Here is a 15,067-nt window from a genome sequence, read left to right on the forward strand (position 1 = left end):
AAATATAAATGTTTTAAAAATTCTCTATATATCAAACAGGCATATGAGCCTGCTGAAGTTGACTTTGCCTTATTGAATTTACTCAGTCCAGACTCTGGTCTTTATTTAGCCTTGCAGCTCAGAAAGCTAGTTTTGTCTCTGCACTGAGAATCCAGCCATCTCCTGTAAGGTTTTTGGAAGCAACCAACTGGCATTGCCCAGGTGACAGAGGCCTCTGCATCGCTGTGTCCTGCACTCCGAAGTTTACTAAGGGGATAGCATTAATTCTTCTGTGTTTGTTTTCAAATGTGCCATCCATATTGAGGAGTTCAATTTGAGGGAGAATGAGAATTGCTGTAAAAAGATGTGTGGACAGAACATATTCTTGTTTCATTTCATTTTTTTTTTTTTTTTTACTTTCGGTTCCCCAAATCAGACCCTGAGAAAGGATCTGGACAAAGGTGGTTTACTAGAGAGGTGATCTCAGGAAGCAAAGAAGGAAATGAGGAAAGTGAGACAAAGAAGGGAGAAAAGTTTCTAATGACTGTGTTAATAAGCAGGTGACTGTGTGGGCAGCTGGGACTCAGTCCTTCTGTGGACTCTGAGAAACTGTGTGGAACAGTCTTAGAATAGTCCCACTGGAAGATGGAGAGTCTGTGGTATTTATCCATGGACTTCCATCCCCATTGGTGGAAGGCTAGCTGCAGTGGCATTCACGATCCTGCACTTTCAGGTTGCACCTGGCTGTAGAAAAGCAAGCTTCTGCTGTACCTGAGAAAGCCCTCAGGCAAAGAAGAGAGACAGAGCCAGTTGAGGTGGGAACCTATCAGGTTGCTGGAAACTGCAGGAGCAGGTGAAATCAGTGGGCCAGGAGAACATAGGGGGTGGGGCATCAACAGCATTCATAGACCTTGAGACCCCAATAGACAAATGAGCAAAGGACATGAACCAACAAAATGTACACAAAAACTAAAAATGGCCAACAATTATATTTTTAAACATTTAACTTTGGTAGTAATCAAAGAACTGGAAATAAAAATGAGATGCTATCTTTTATGCCCATCGAATTAGCAAAGCCTATTACTTCAATTAATAAAAAACCATGTATTCGATTAGGGTACACGCTCATTCACTGCAGGTAAGATTGGAAGTTGGTACAACTTTTCTGAGAAATAATTTTTCAGCATAACAAGCCATCAAATCATGTTTTCAAATATTCAATGGCACTGAATGCTCGTTATATAATACTTAAAAGCATAATACAGAACTATACATACAGTATGATCCCAATTAGTTTTTTCAATTCAAAGATGATATAGATTGTAAGACACTGGTTTAATAATAGCTTTGAGAGAAAGAAACACTACATGTAATATGCCTACATTTTATTCTGCTGATAGTTACATGCATATCCCTATGATTATACACCATTTCTTCTTCAATAACACTGGCAAAAGTAGAGTCTAAGCTTTCTTCACATTTTAGAGTCTAAAGATTCTTCTGAATTACTTTTGACCATTGGCAGTGATTCAGACTACTATGGTGACATGGCTGCATTTCATAGCCCCAGCTTGTGATGATGTGACAAGATTAAAGCATGTAGAATAATCCTGGGGGTTCATCCACATTTCCTATTTGGTTAAACTCATGGTTCATATTTTTTTCTTTTCTTTGTCTTGCAATTCAATTACATTAGCTAGAAATCAATCAGTTTCTCCTGAAAGTCACCCAGAAGCTTTTGATAGATAGATGTTCAGTGCCTGAGTGATAGTTCCTCACAGTACATGAAATGGTCACACCAACCTTTCCTAGCTTTGAAAATTTTATGATCTATTCAAAGAGATTTGGCAATTTCTACTGCCTTTAATTGCATTGTCTAGCATGTGACAGGCAATCTTCTGCAGACACAATAATTTTTCATTTCAATGATGCATCATAGTGTAATTTTTAGAAGATGTTTTAAGTGACAATTAGGGGGAAAGCCAAATTTAAGTTAAAAATTTAACCATGCATGGTCCTACCAGTGCAAGTAACTCAATTGAAGTGAGAATCAGATGTATAGATACCCTCTTAGTTCAGCTAAGTCTGCACACACATGAGCTATGACAGCAATATCACAGTAGATTCCTCTGTCTGGCAATTTGAAAGTCACTTTCACATTCATTACAAGAGGCATCCTGATTTCAGAAATGAAGAATATGTGTGTTAGAATGCAAGAAAATGATATGAAATATGTATACATATGTGTGTACATACACACACAGAGAAAAGACTAAAAGGAAATGCACCACAATGCCTAGCAGGTTGTGTATATTTTTGCTTATCTTCGGTTTCTAAATGTCTGCAATAAACTTTAATGCCGTTAAATTGTGTAAAATAATATATTTTAAAAAGGACTGGTCTTTGTATTTCGCAGGCTGTTGCTCTCTATTGGGAGAAAAGAGGTTGAAACAGAGAAAAACAAACTTGAATCTGAGTCGGTTGGATACTTGGAGGACCATAGTAATCTTTGGTGGCCCAACAGAACATAAAACGAAGTACTCTCAACTCAGAGATTACTGAAAGGTGAAGAAATAAATCAGAAACTCCAAGACTACATCTGTCATTCTAGTCCAGTGTCTGATTTGTCACACAATTTTGACAAGTCGCTATCTCTTATATTTGTTTTCTCACCTATAAATGAGAGAATGCCTTCTACCCTTCCTCTTCCTGGTAATGGCAGGAATGGGGTTTAAAACATAAGCAAAAAACATTGGTCAAATACTTCACAATCTTGATTGTACCCCCATAAGCAACTCAAATATCTTAGGAGGATCTCACCGTAAAATTTCTTCAGGGTGTGTGTGTGTGTGTGTGTGTGTGTGTGTGTGTTTAGTGCGAGAGGGAGAGGCAGATAGTGAGAAGACAGCCATGGCGCTCACAGGCTGTTTCTGGGGCTCGAGGGAAATGCCAGGGCTTGTGTAATTTGTCACTGGGCACAGGCAAATGAATTCTATACTGATAGTCCTTGGGGACATTATCCAACTGCAACAACTTAATTTCAGCTAATTAATGTGGCCCCAGTTGCCTTCTACCTGTTCATGGGGAGAAGTGTCTGGGGAATTTTCTCTACGTCACACACTCCTGCTAAATCTTACTCCCAGGCCTGACTCCAGAAGCAAAGTGGGTGGCAGGAAGATGAGGCTATCAGTGAGGAGCTCGGGCTACAGGCAGCAGAACTGCAGTGTGATGTGATGTGAAGTAGCAGAGCTCATAGCACCTCACCCAGTGCGGCCTGCAGGAAATATGTGTTGGAGAGTTGCAATACCTTTGTTCATTTAATCTTCCCAATAGCCCAAGGTAGTACACACTGGGGTTTGGAGGGGCCTGGACTGCTTGGTTTATGTCTAGCACAGAATAAACAATCGAAAAGCAGTAGCTGCTATTATTCTCATCACCATCATCATCACCGCAGCCACAGAAAGGGCCCGCTAATCCAAACCTCTTCCATTTCCCTGTCCAGGCAGGATTTCCACCATCACCCCCATCCTCCCGTCTGCACTGTCCTTCTCTGGGGCACTAAAATTACTCCTTGAGCTAAAACAGTGAAGACCTATTATGATACAGGTGTTTTGGGGGAGATGAACTGCCTCAAGCCTTTCTCATCCATCAGTAACTTTCCAGAATAAGGGCAGCTGGGGTGGGGGTCTGGAGAACTGTGTGACTGCAGAAGGAGGGGCTGGGAGATGAGGTTACTGGGGTCTGAGCCTCATAATGTTGCCTCAGATAAGACCAACCTGTACTATAGAAAGCAGGGCAGTGGTGGGGACTGAACCAAGACTGCAACCCAGGCTGGCTCACTGGCCAGGCCCGTAGGGATCAGGGCCGGGGAAGAGGAAAGCAATGTAAGGCAGGAGAAGCCTCACACTTCAGCCTCAAAGCCAAGAGACCCCAGCTTTTGCGAGGGAGAGTTGATCCAGACTGCTAGAAGGAATATAATTTTCCTTTTCCTGGGCTCTCCAACATCATGAGGGGAGGCCCAAGGAAGTGTGTATGTACGACTGGGTGGGGAGGGAGGCTGAGACTCACTAGCAGCAAGCTGGACGCTGTTTTGGACAAGCCGGCAGGGCACAATAATTGATTGCCTTCTTGCTGCAAAATCAAAATGGCTTTTGATGTTCAGCCATTCATTGCCATAACTGGAATAATAACGCAATTCATTTTAGCTGCAGCCCTGCAAATGGATAGCTTTAATAATGGCTAATTTGGGATGATGAATGTGCCATTTGGGGGTGACATTAGTGCTGAATAAGGAGAAGGGCGTGCAAGAGACAAAGGGAGGAAAGGATGAGCTATACAAGACTAGCCATGTTTACTAACTTCTAAGGCTGCCAGCCCTTCAATTCCACTCCAGGAGTATTGATTTAGCATGTACCTACTCCCTACCTAGCACTGGGCTGAGGGTCGGGGAAGATTCTGAAGAGAAATATAATTAGGGTGACCATATGTCCTGGTTTCCCAGGGACAGTCCTGGTTTATGATGCAACCTGATGCAATTATTAATACCACTTCTGTCTCACTCTCAAAAGTGTCTTCATTTGGATGATAAGTTATATTGTCATTCTGTGTTGATCACTCTCTGCTTTTCATGAGAACACAGCTTTTCTGGGAAGACAAATCTTATTTATGCACAAGGAGCAATTAAAGCACATCAGGAGACAGTGTGTAACCAATAGATGAACCAAATAAGCTCAAGCACACAAATCAATGCTTATAATTCCAAAATTGGTGACAGGTATGGATTTAAATAGATTGAAGAGAACTTTCATATGCATAGAAATAAACCCCAATATGCTAACTCACTTGATCTTCACAACAACCCTAATGTTACCCCCCATCTTATAGATGAGAAACCAGAGGCCCAAAGAAAAGAGTTACTTGCTCAAGGTCACAGAGCTAATAAGTGATGGAGTCAGGATTTGAATCCAGGACTGTCATAACTTAAAGCCAACTATATTTCTCCTCTAGAACAGATATTAGTTCTGCCTGGAGTGATCAAGGAAGTCAATGGAGGAACTGAACTGTTTCCAAGGAATGAATCTACAAGTAAAAGTGATTAGAGTTAACAGCTGGGTGCAGTGGCTCATGCCAATAATCCCAGCACCTTGGGAGGCCAAGGCAGAAGGATCACTTGATCCCAGAGTTCGAGGCTATGATCGTGCCACTGCACTCCAGCCTAGGTGACAGTGTGATAACCTGTCTTTAAAAAAAAATTGAATAAAGTTTAAAAAATGAAAGATGTAAAGTTGAGAAAAGACAGTAAAGAAATTAAGTGAGGTGGGGTTAATCAGGGATGATTTGCAAAGGAGGTAGGTGGGTTTATGCACTAGTTTTGAAACACTGATGAATATGGATTAACAGATCAAAGAAAGGGCTTTCACATGTGTAGGAATGATAAATTCTGAAATCAGGGGGCTATTTCCTGGAAATGGTCAAGTGGATGGGGATAAAGTGGATAAGGTAAACAGGAGATGACAATCATTTGTAAGGGTTTATTTCTTAAACACGGTGGTAAATGAATGGGTGTTCATCATACTATTCTGTATACTTTCTATACCTCAATATTTCGTAATAAAATATTTTTAAAAGAGAGAGAGATTGGTCTTTCCAGATGGGGGAAATGCAGCAAGTGGGACACAGAAGCAGGGACAACACACGTCTATTCTGGAGATGTTTCAACCAGCACCCTCATGTCTGGATGGAGCACTCAGAGACTTCCACAAAGCGATCCGCTGCCATTGCTCCCTCCCTAAGCAGAGTGCATTTTGAAAGCCGTCTTAGGCCCTCACTCTTATTTGACTCAAGGCTCAGGACCTCTAGAAATGCCCATTTCCTGCCTTCTTCTAAGATGTGCTCCTGTGGTCTGTCCATCTTGCTTGCTGTCGGACACCAAATGCTGCCCTAAGTATCAGCACGTTTGCTACTTGTGGGATTCGGTGTTTAAACAAAAGCTTTGTGCCCTCCCAAGTGATTGGTCCCCTGACTGGCAGCTGAGGTCCGGGGCCCCCTCCCAGGCCCTCTCCAGCTGCCCATGGCAGGGGCAACCCTGAGGGGCCAAGTGAGCTGCCGAGGTTCAGGGCTTGGCCTCCCCAGGCCTTGCGGCCAGTGCACAACAATAAACAAAAGCAGCAAATGAATCCACGCAAATCCCATCACTGTGGCTGCACAGGGCCATAAAAAGGCCATAACTCGAGGTCCCATGTGCGTCACCAGCAAACGGGGTTTCAGCAGCAGCTGGCACGTTGTGAAGGAGGATCCCAGTGAATAGATCCTGTCAGTTGGCGCAGCCTGGGTGCCAGGTGTGACACCCCGGGTTTTGCTGCAAAATGAGGTGCAGGGAAGTGCTTCGGCAGGGTGTGGTGGAGCCCTCCGAGAACCGCAGCGTGCCTCTGTCTGGGGCCAGAACTTTAGGCCTCCAGGCCAGCCTCGCCCTGGGCCAGGGCCTTGGGTCTGAGGCGCTGCACAGTCTACATTATCTTTTTTATTTCAAGTTGTCCCTTCTCCTGGTCCAGGCTGAGTTCCCTTAGCCGCTCCCCCAGGCACGTGGAGGAGCCACAGAGGCGCCTGGCATTTCCTCCTGGTCAGCTAACCTGCGACAGGTAGCTCTAATTGTTTGACACATGCACATAAACATTACCATGCAGGGCGCTCCAGGGTGTGTGCGCATGTGTGCGTGTGCGTGTGCGTGTGTGTGTGTGTGTGTGTGTGTGTGTGCACGTGCATGTGTTCTGTTTCTCCTAGCATCTTTTGACCCATTCTTTCAGGTCACTTGTCCCAAGTTCCTGGTTGGATGTGATGGAGAGAGCCTAGGAGGTATCCGGGTGGGAGGGCAGCCAGGTGTGGTAGGAAGGCTGAGTCAGGAGGCACAGATTCCTGTCCTGACTTCTCCACTGAATCAGCCTGTGACCTTGGGGAAGGGGCACAGGCCTGTTCCCAGGGAAGCAGACTCTGAGCAGAGCTTTGTGGGCAGGAGGTTGAAAGGGGGGCCCTCTCAGCACCAACACCGGAGGGCAGTGGAGACAGCAGGACTGGGCGGAGGAGGAAGTGGAACTGCGACACAGCCACCACAAAGGGATCCCATGGGAAGCTCAGAGTTGTCCTGAATTGTGACAACAAGGCAGACATGTATGCTCCTGCATCGAGCAGTCTTTGGATGCTGCTCACCACCTGGGAAGGGTGCAGCACCCTACGCATGGCGGCTCTCTTCAGGCAAAGGCAATTCCCAGACACGGACTCAGCTTTGCACTGTTGGCCACCAGCATTCCCCACAGCTGGGGAAATGGAGCTCGGGTGCTAAAGGGGAGGGGTGGAGCCGGGCAGGGCCCCACAGCATCCAATTCAGCAAGTTACTTCCCCTCTCTGGGTCCCAGTTTTCTCACCTGTAAGAGGAGTGACTAGGATGAGCTCTAGGATCCCTTCCAGCTGCAGGGCTGGGATCCCCCCAGCCACCCTCTGCGCCTACCACCACCCCCTTCCTCTTAAGCTACGCCTAGTTCAGCGTCCTGCCCTTCTGAAATGTTTGCAATGACTCCTCATTGACTACGACACAGTACAAACTCCTGAAGGGACTTCAGCCTCCTTCCTCGTGACTTACCCACGGCGAACATGGTGTTTCTGTCTCACTCTCCCCTCCGTTCCTCTGCTCTTGCAATAAGGATGTGTCTGTTATGCACTCATGAGCAGGGTATAGCGGAAAGCGCTTTGGAACCAGACCTGGGTTGGAATCCAGGTCCAGCTCTCATGAACTATGTGACATTAGGCAGGTCACTTCAGCTCTCTGAGGCTATTTCCTCATCTGAGGAAAAAATGTAGTTATTGATGTCTTCTTCCTGTGGTTGCTGTGAGAAGTAAACGAGATAACGTGGGTCAAGTGCCCAGTGCAAAGCTCACTAGAGCTTGATCAGTGTTAGTTCTCTTCCCTCCTCCCTTTGTTGAAATAGCTGAACCTGAACATCATCACCCCATAACTCTGGGGCTGGGCCTGGCAATCTGTGTGTTGCCCCAGGTGATTGTGACGCTGGCTCAGGTTTGAGAACCGCAGCGGATCGGGGCTCATCTTGGACCCAGTGCTCTGGGGTCCCCTCCACTACCCTCTCCCCACCCGAGAAGAGGGAGGCGTGACAGCAGGAGCCAGACGACTCCAGAAGAGGTTGAGCTTTTGCCAGGAGGCCTTGGGAGTGACCTGTGCTCTTTGGCAACTATAGGAGCCCTGGAGCAGGTGGCTGAGTTCTGCCTGGGGCCTGGCCTCACTGAACTAGAACCTCCCCCAGGTCACGGGGTGCAGTCCCTGCCTCTGCGTGAGGCCTCCCAGCACCAGAGACCCCTGAGCTTCAAGCCTACTCAGTGCAGCCCCTAAAGCAGTGGTTCGCAAAGTGTGGATCTCAACAGCACCAGCACCCCCTGGGAACATACTAGAAACACAAATTCTCAGGCCCCACACCAGACCTGCTACAGGTGATTCTGATACAGACTCAAGCTGGAGAACCACTGGCCTAGACTTTGCAAACTAGTTTAACTTCATCTGCTTTTTAAACTTTCCCATCCTCTAGCTACTTCTTCCTTACTACCCAGAAGATAAAAAAGGAAGACAAAAGCATGTTGATGGAAGGACATATAAAGCCACGTTTCCTAAGTAGAGGAAACGCCCTTTCCACTTCGCTGTTTGCATTTATCTGTTCTGAGCAGTCATTTCGAATGGGACCTGTGGCTGGTCTCTCTTGATTTGCACTCAATACCAATTTCTCCAGTGGTTGGTGCTACTGGTAAAAGCTTCAGCCCACAAAACAGAGCATTCATAATTTAATATAAACAAGCATTGTGAACAGAGATTTAAGCCAGCCACTGGTTTAAATTTCATTGCAGCCACTGGCTTGGTGCATTTTACAGCTCTGATTTCAGTTCCAGTCGTGAAGACTCAGGAAAGGCCAACAGATTTCTGAACATAAACAAAGGAAACAAGGGGCAGAGGTGGGGGAGGTCTGCTCCCAACTGGCAGATCAATTAGAGATCTAAATAGATCTAGGGAGTGTTAAAAGAAAAACCTTAGACAAATTATATTTAAGAGAGTTTAACTGAGGAAAGAGTAATTTACAAATCGGGTGCTCCCCCCTCAACCAGAACAGGTTCAGAGAGACTCCGGTGCTGCCACATGGTTGAGGAAGATTTATGGACAGAAAAAGGAAAGCGAGATACAGAAAATGGAGGTGAGGTACAGAGACAGCCGAATTGGTTACATCTACAGCTGCATTTGCCTTATTTGAACAGGTTTGCACAGTTGGCTGCCTGTGATTGGCCGAAACTCGGTGATCGGCAGGAGAGTAGGTTAAGAGTCTGTTGACACATCCACTTAGGTCACAGTTCAGCACGTATGGAGAGCCCTTTAGGCCGAACTTAAAATATGTAAAGAGGCAGCTTTAGGCTAACTTAATTTAACAGGAGCTAACTTAGGCCATTTTATAGCGAGGGGGACCGGGGACTGTGCTAGGACATGACTGAGCTGTGGAGCCCTCACTGGGGAAGGAAGGGCTGGGGCACAACAGGGCTGGCTGAGGGCCTGCACGGGGGAAACTGGACACAGGGGGCTCTGTGGGAGAAGCCCAGGGAGCACAGCGGGGAGTGGGGGGGGTTCAGGCCTAAGGGCTGAGGGTGTGGACTGCTAAAGGACTTCCCTTCCCAGCCAGGGCAGGGTGGGGGTGGGGGTGAGGGGTGCGGGGGTGGGCAAAGGCTTGCCCTGAAAACAGAGGCAAGAGACTTGCTGCCAGTCCCAGGAACAAAGTGTTAAATGAGAGTCTCCTCCACCCCACTCCCAGGGCCCTTGCACCCCAACCAGCCCTGCCTGGGGCTCCTTCCCTCTGCCCAGCAGACAGGGGCCAAGCCGGGCTCCAGACTGCGTTCCTCCAGCTCAATGGCAAGTGCAAGACCTCCCTAAGGAAAGCCTCTCTCCCGCTTGGGTTTTGTTCGTTTTTAAAGGAACTCTCCCTTTCTCTTCCTAGGGTCTCAGTAGGGGCCCAAGTGGAGCTGTCCTGGGGCCTCGGGCCTTGGCTCAGCACAGAGCACGTGGGCTCAGTGGTTTCTGTTTCCCATCTTGTCACGTCTGGGCAGCTGCCTCCTGGCTCCTGCCTGACAAGGATCTCAGAGCATCTCAGGGGGAAGGAGAGGGAAGCTCCAGCCACCCCGAGGCATGAGTGAAGGGAGGGGGGTTGTTGCCGTGGGGGGAGGTGTGCCCCAGACCAGGCAGCAGCCTGCTATTAGCACACCAAAAGCTGGCTGTCCCTGGGAATCCCTTCTCTTGGCGCCAGCCGGCCCAGGTGCCAGCCTTCGGCAGTGAGTCAGGATGTGTTCTCTGGGTATGTGGCGTTCAGAGGGCAGAAGGCGCTTGTCTAACCTACACACAAAGGACTAGATGAGTAGCTTGTTAGTGCACACCGGCCGCAGAGCTCATCCCAAGCGTGCGCGCTCATGCGTGTGTGTGTGTGTGTGTGTGTGTGTGTGTGTGTGTGTGTGTGTTGGTGATGGGAGAGTGGGGGCACTTACATGGTATGATCTCACGGTACTTCTTTCTTTTAAAGTTTTATACAGTTTAATAAGTAGTTCTTTTGATGATTGCAGACATGTAAGGCTATTTGGTGGCATTCAGAAACATCACAGTAATGGTGGTTTTCCCAACTGGTATGTAGTCTTCAGTAAGAAGTTACTTGTATGAAACTGCTATCAAACCAGTAAGATGGCATTTATACATCCATCATTTTCAGGATTGTTGTTAACCTGGGCATATTTCCCTCAGATAACCTTGCCCCCTTGGGTCACAAGGCCCAACTCGCTCACGTTGACCTCAATGACAGTACCTTTGATAACAACGCCCAAAGTTGTATATAATGAGGATGAAGTATTCTTCTTTACACCAAGTATTCATAGGCAAAAGGGAGCTTTCAGTTCAGGATGTGTTACATGGGCCTTCTTGAAACGTAAGCCCATGGGCCTAGTGAATCTTTCATATTTAGGTGGTTTTCTTTATAAAGCCATCTCCAACAAAGCAGACTTTAGTAAACATCCTCTTCCATGCCTTTTTCTCTCTCTTTCCTGTTTGAATAACTTTTAATACTTCTGTTTCTCCCTGGGCACAAACTTTGGGCAGAGGGACTTCCCATTTTCCCACTTTGTCTTTTAGTTTTTGTTTAATCATACTGGAAAGTACTTTGGCTCGGGACTGTCCCTCTCTGTCCAGCAGATAGGTAGGTACTGCTCCCCGTGGCGTTTTTCATCATTCTTTTGTTTGGTGTTTCTCTTTTCGTGCATCTTGATAGTCTTTTTCATTTGTATTTTCTCAGCATGGCACTGCTTATGGTAGAGCTTAGCCTTCAGATCAATCATCTTCTTTGCCTTCTTCAACCATTCATGAGCCTCTCGACTTTCCTTTTTTCTCTTTTTCTCGTGGTAATCCAAATGCTACCCATAGAGTTTACGGTGTAATTCAATATATTCATTTTGTGGCATGGTGACGGCTGCAACCTCCCAGGCATGAAGAAGCTCTCAATCTTCCTCAGGGTACTTCAAAGTAGTTCAGAACGCTAAAACTCCCACACTGGAGTCTATCCTTTGGATTAAGGCATTGAGAATTTAAAGTAGTAGCAATTTCCCAAACTTCCCAGCAAGAATTAGTAAATGAGGTCAGTAGATGGGTTCTCCCCCCTCAACCCCCAACTCCACACATGGAATAGAACCTTAGCAAGAGTTCCTTGTCTGGGCACGGTGGCTCATGCCTATAATCCCAGCATTTTTGGAGCCAGAGTTGGGAATATTGCTTGAGGCCAGGAGTTTGAGATCAACGTGGGCTCCACAACATTTTTTTTTAATTTCAGAGTGTTACAGGGGTACAGATGTTTTGGTACAGAACTGCTTTTATACAGTTTAAAGTTTTAAGTGTGCCCATCACCCAGATAGTGTACATTGTACCCGTTACGAATGATTTCACCCATCCCTTCCTCCCCGCTCCCACCTGCTTGATTACCGTCGGGTTTTACTTCCATATGTGCACATGAGTGCTGATCAGTTAGTTCTGGGTGTGGCAGTGCTCGACTATAGTCCTAGCTACTTGGGAGGCTGAGGCAGGAGGATCACTTGAGCCTGGGAGGTCAAGGTCACAGTGAACTATGACCGTGCCACTGCACTCCAGCCTGGGTGACAGAGCAAGACTCTGTCTCTATGAAAAATTTAAAAAATAAAAATTCCTCTGCGTGAACACATTCTTGAGATAAAAGCTAAATGTGGAGAATGGGCTGTGGCCTAGACCAGGTAGATCTGGAAGAGGGAGGCAAATCAGAAGGTTCCATGGGGTGGATATAAGGAGTGTGGTGCACCAAGGCAGGGAGGAAGCATGGGCAAGTGAGCCGGGGTGGGGGAGGAAGGCTGTTAAAGGCAAGCCTTTCTCCGTGGTGTAGTGGGAAGGGCATGGGCCAGCTCTCCAAGGGCCTAAATTCTAGCTTGGCTGCTCCACATAAGGGCTCTCTGATTTGGCATAAGAACTTTCTGGGCTTTGGTTTCTTCATCTGTTGGGTGAGGATAGCAATCCCTGTACTATCTGCCTCACAGAGTTGTTGTGAGGCTCAGATGAAAAAAATATGAATAACAAAACTTTATGTAGACTACGCAATGCAGTATGAATTTATTTTGCAGTCTTGCCCAGGGCTAGCTCTTACTGAAAGTGAGTTTATGAAAATAAGCAATTCCAGATTGTAAAATATGAGACTAAGTGTGAATTTCTTGCTTGGTTTTTAATAGGCATGAGCCAGGTCTATTAGTATTCCTGGGTCTGAGGTTCTAGAATTCTCCAGCTTTACTTCCTGATAGCCTCTTTCTTCTGTAGCCAGGTCCTAGCACTGTTTCCAGGTCCCGGTGGCAATTTGAAATGCTTTCAGTGGAGGGCTCAGACTCGATCTTTGCAGGAACTTACATGCCCATCCGCACCCGCATCCTTCCTGCCACAGCCCCTTCCTAAAGACCTCTTCTTTGCCTTTAGCATGTGACCTTGCCCACATTCTCAGCCTAATTGTTCAAAGGTTTTCTGGAAAACTGGAAGGCTAACTCCTTTGAGTCACTGAGTAGCACACCTCCAGGGGACACTGTTTACATCATAGACCACAGTGTGAATGGCACCCCCTTGATTTGTGCAACACAATCTCCCTGCTTGCCGCATCTAGTCACTTCCTTAGCCCAGCCTGTCCTTTCTTTGACTCACTAACTTCTACTTCTTCTTCTGGACTGAGCTCTTGCATCTTCTCCTCCTTCTGGGAAGCCTGCTCTAGCCCCCAGGGCCAGCTGAGATGGCTGTCCTCTGCTTGCACAGCTCCCTGTGCCTCCCCCTGCCATAGCACTGGTCCTACTATACTGTCATGGCCTGACTACTTGTCTTCCTCTGCCACTAGACGGTATGCTCTTTGAGGGCAAGAACGATGCCTCGTCTCTGTTCCTACCCCTTGTCCCTGGCCGGTCAGTAGTAGGCACTGAGGAAACAGTCGCTAAATGAACTGGGACTCTGGGACATTGGGAATTGTACAGCTAGAGAACTTGGGGAGTGCAACCATGACTTCCCTGCCTCACACCCAAAGGACACTGTGCTTATTTAATTACTTGGGGGAGGGGGTGGGTCAAACAGATGTTATAACAGCTCACTTAGCAAAGGACAGTGATTAGGGTTTTCTTTTATTAACTAAATAGGCAGCACCCATGTGGAATATTAAAAGCCAGATGGCACAACTTTTATTTTGTGTATATCTGGAAGGGAAGCACAAAGTGCCAGCATTGTCCTGTTTAACCTTAAGTCCAGTCTCAAAGAATACTCTCTACCCACTTCTGGGTTGAGGCAAATGCATGAAGTTACACAGGGCCTTGTTCACGTACCCAGGGAGACTAAGCCTGCTTTGCTCCACGCCCATTTCCCTCCTACCCATATTGGTAGAAAGTAAAAGAAAAGATGAAAGTTGGAGTCGGTGATGGGCTGAATTGTGTGCCCCTAAAATTCATATGTTGAAGCCCTAATCCCCAGGACTTCAGAATGTGACTGTATATGGAGATAGGGCCTTTAAAGAGATAATTAAGTTAAAATGAGGCCCTTAGAGTGAGCCCTAATCCAATCTGACTGTTGTCTCTTATAATGAGGGAATTTGGCCACATGAGAGACAGCAGGAACAGGCAGGTACAGAGAGATGACTCTGTGAAGAGGCAGCAAGAGGGCAGCCACTTACAAACCAAGTAGAGAGGCCTCAGAGGAAACCAACCCTGCCAGCACCACAATCTTGGACATCTACCCTCCAGAACTACCAGAAAATAAATGTCTGTTGTTTAAGCCAGCCAGTCTGTAATATTTTGTTATGGCAGCCCAGCAAACTGAGACAGGGCCCATTCATAGGTAAACCTTGGACTCCAGTTCAGCCTTGGGATGCCTGGGGTAACCTCAGACACATCCCTTGAGCCTGGGTCATCTGGGTCTTAAACATGGAGTTTCACCAGAGTTGTGCTTCTCCTCCCACCCTCACCCCAGGCCCAGTGTTCATTTCTTCATAGTTGAGTTTGTTTGTCTTTTTCCTTCCTTCATTCACTCACCCAACAATTACTAAGGTGCTGCAAGGGATATAGCACACTGCCCTCAAGGAACTTAATGTCTTATAATGGGTACATATCTACCCTGTAAGGTTAGAGATGAACTAGGTGTGTGGCATCACTTCTAGCTGGGGTGATTGGACTGGTTAGTGAAGCGGGAGAAACAGTCTGTATTAAAAAAGGATCCAAGACTCACAGTACAATATGGTATAGCAGTTAAGAGCTTAGACTCTGAAAATCAGGCTGCCTAGATATTGCAGTTAAGAGGATAGACTCTGAAGCTAAATTGTCTGGGTTCAAATATGATACTTCTTATTAGCTATGTGACCTTGGCAAGTTACTAAACCTCTCTGTTCCTCAGTTCCCCCATCTGTAAAATGGGGCTAAATCATAATACCTGTCTCATAGGATGATATTAAGATGAGTTAATGCACACAAAACTCTTAGAACAATG

The 15,067-nt window shown here is 46.6% G+C and overlaps 1 pseudogene; it reads right to left on the reverse strand.

Annotated features, from left to right (window-relative positions):
* Window positions 1-10,728: 10,728 nt before the first annotated feature.
* Window positions 10,729-11,511, reverse strand: LOC123628292 (annotated as a pseudogene).
* Between the last annotated feature and the right edge of the window lie 3,556 nt (window positions 11,512-15,067).

The sequence above is a fragment of the Lemur catta genome, chromosome X, assembly GCF_020740605.2.
Source record: "Lemur catta isolate mLemCat1 chromosome X, mLemCat1.pri, whole genome shotgun sequence".
NCBI lineage: Eukaryota > Metazoa > Chordata > Mammalia > Primates > Lemuridae > Lemur > Lemur catta.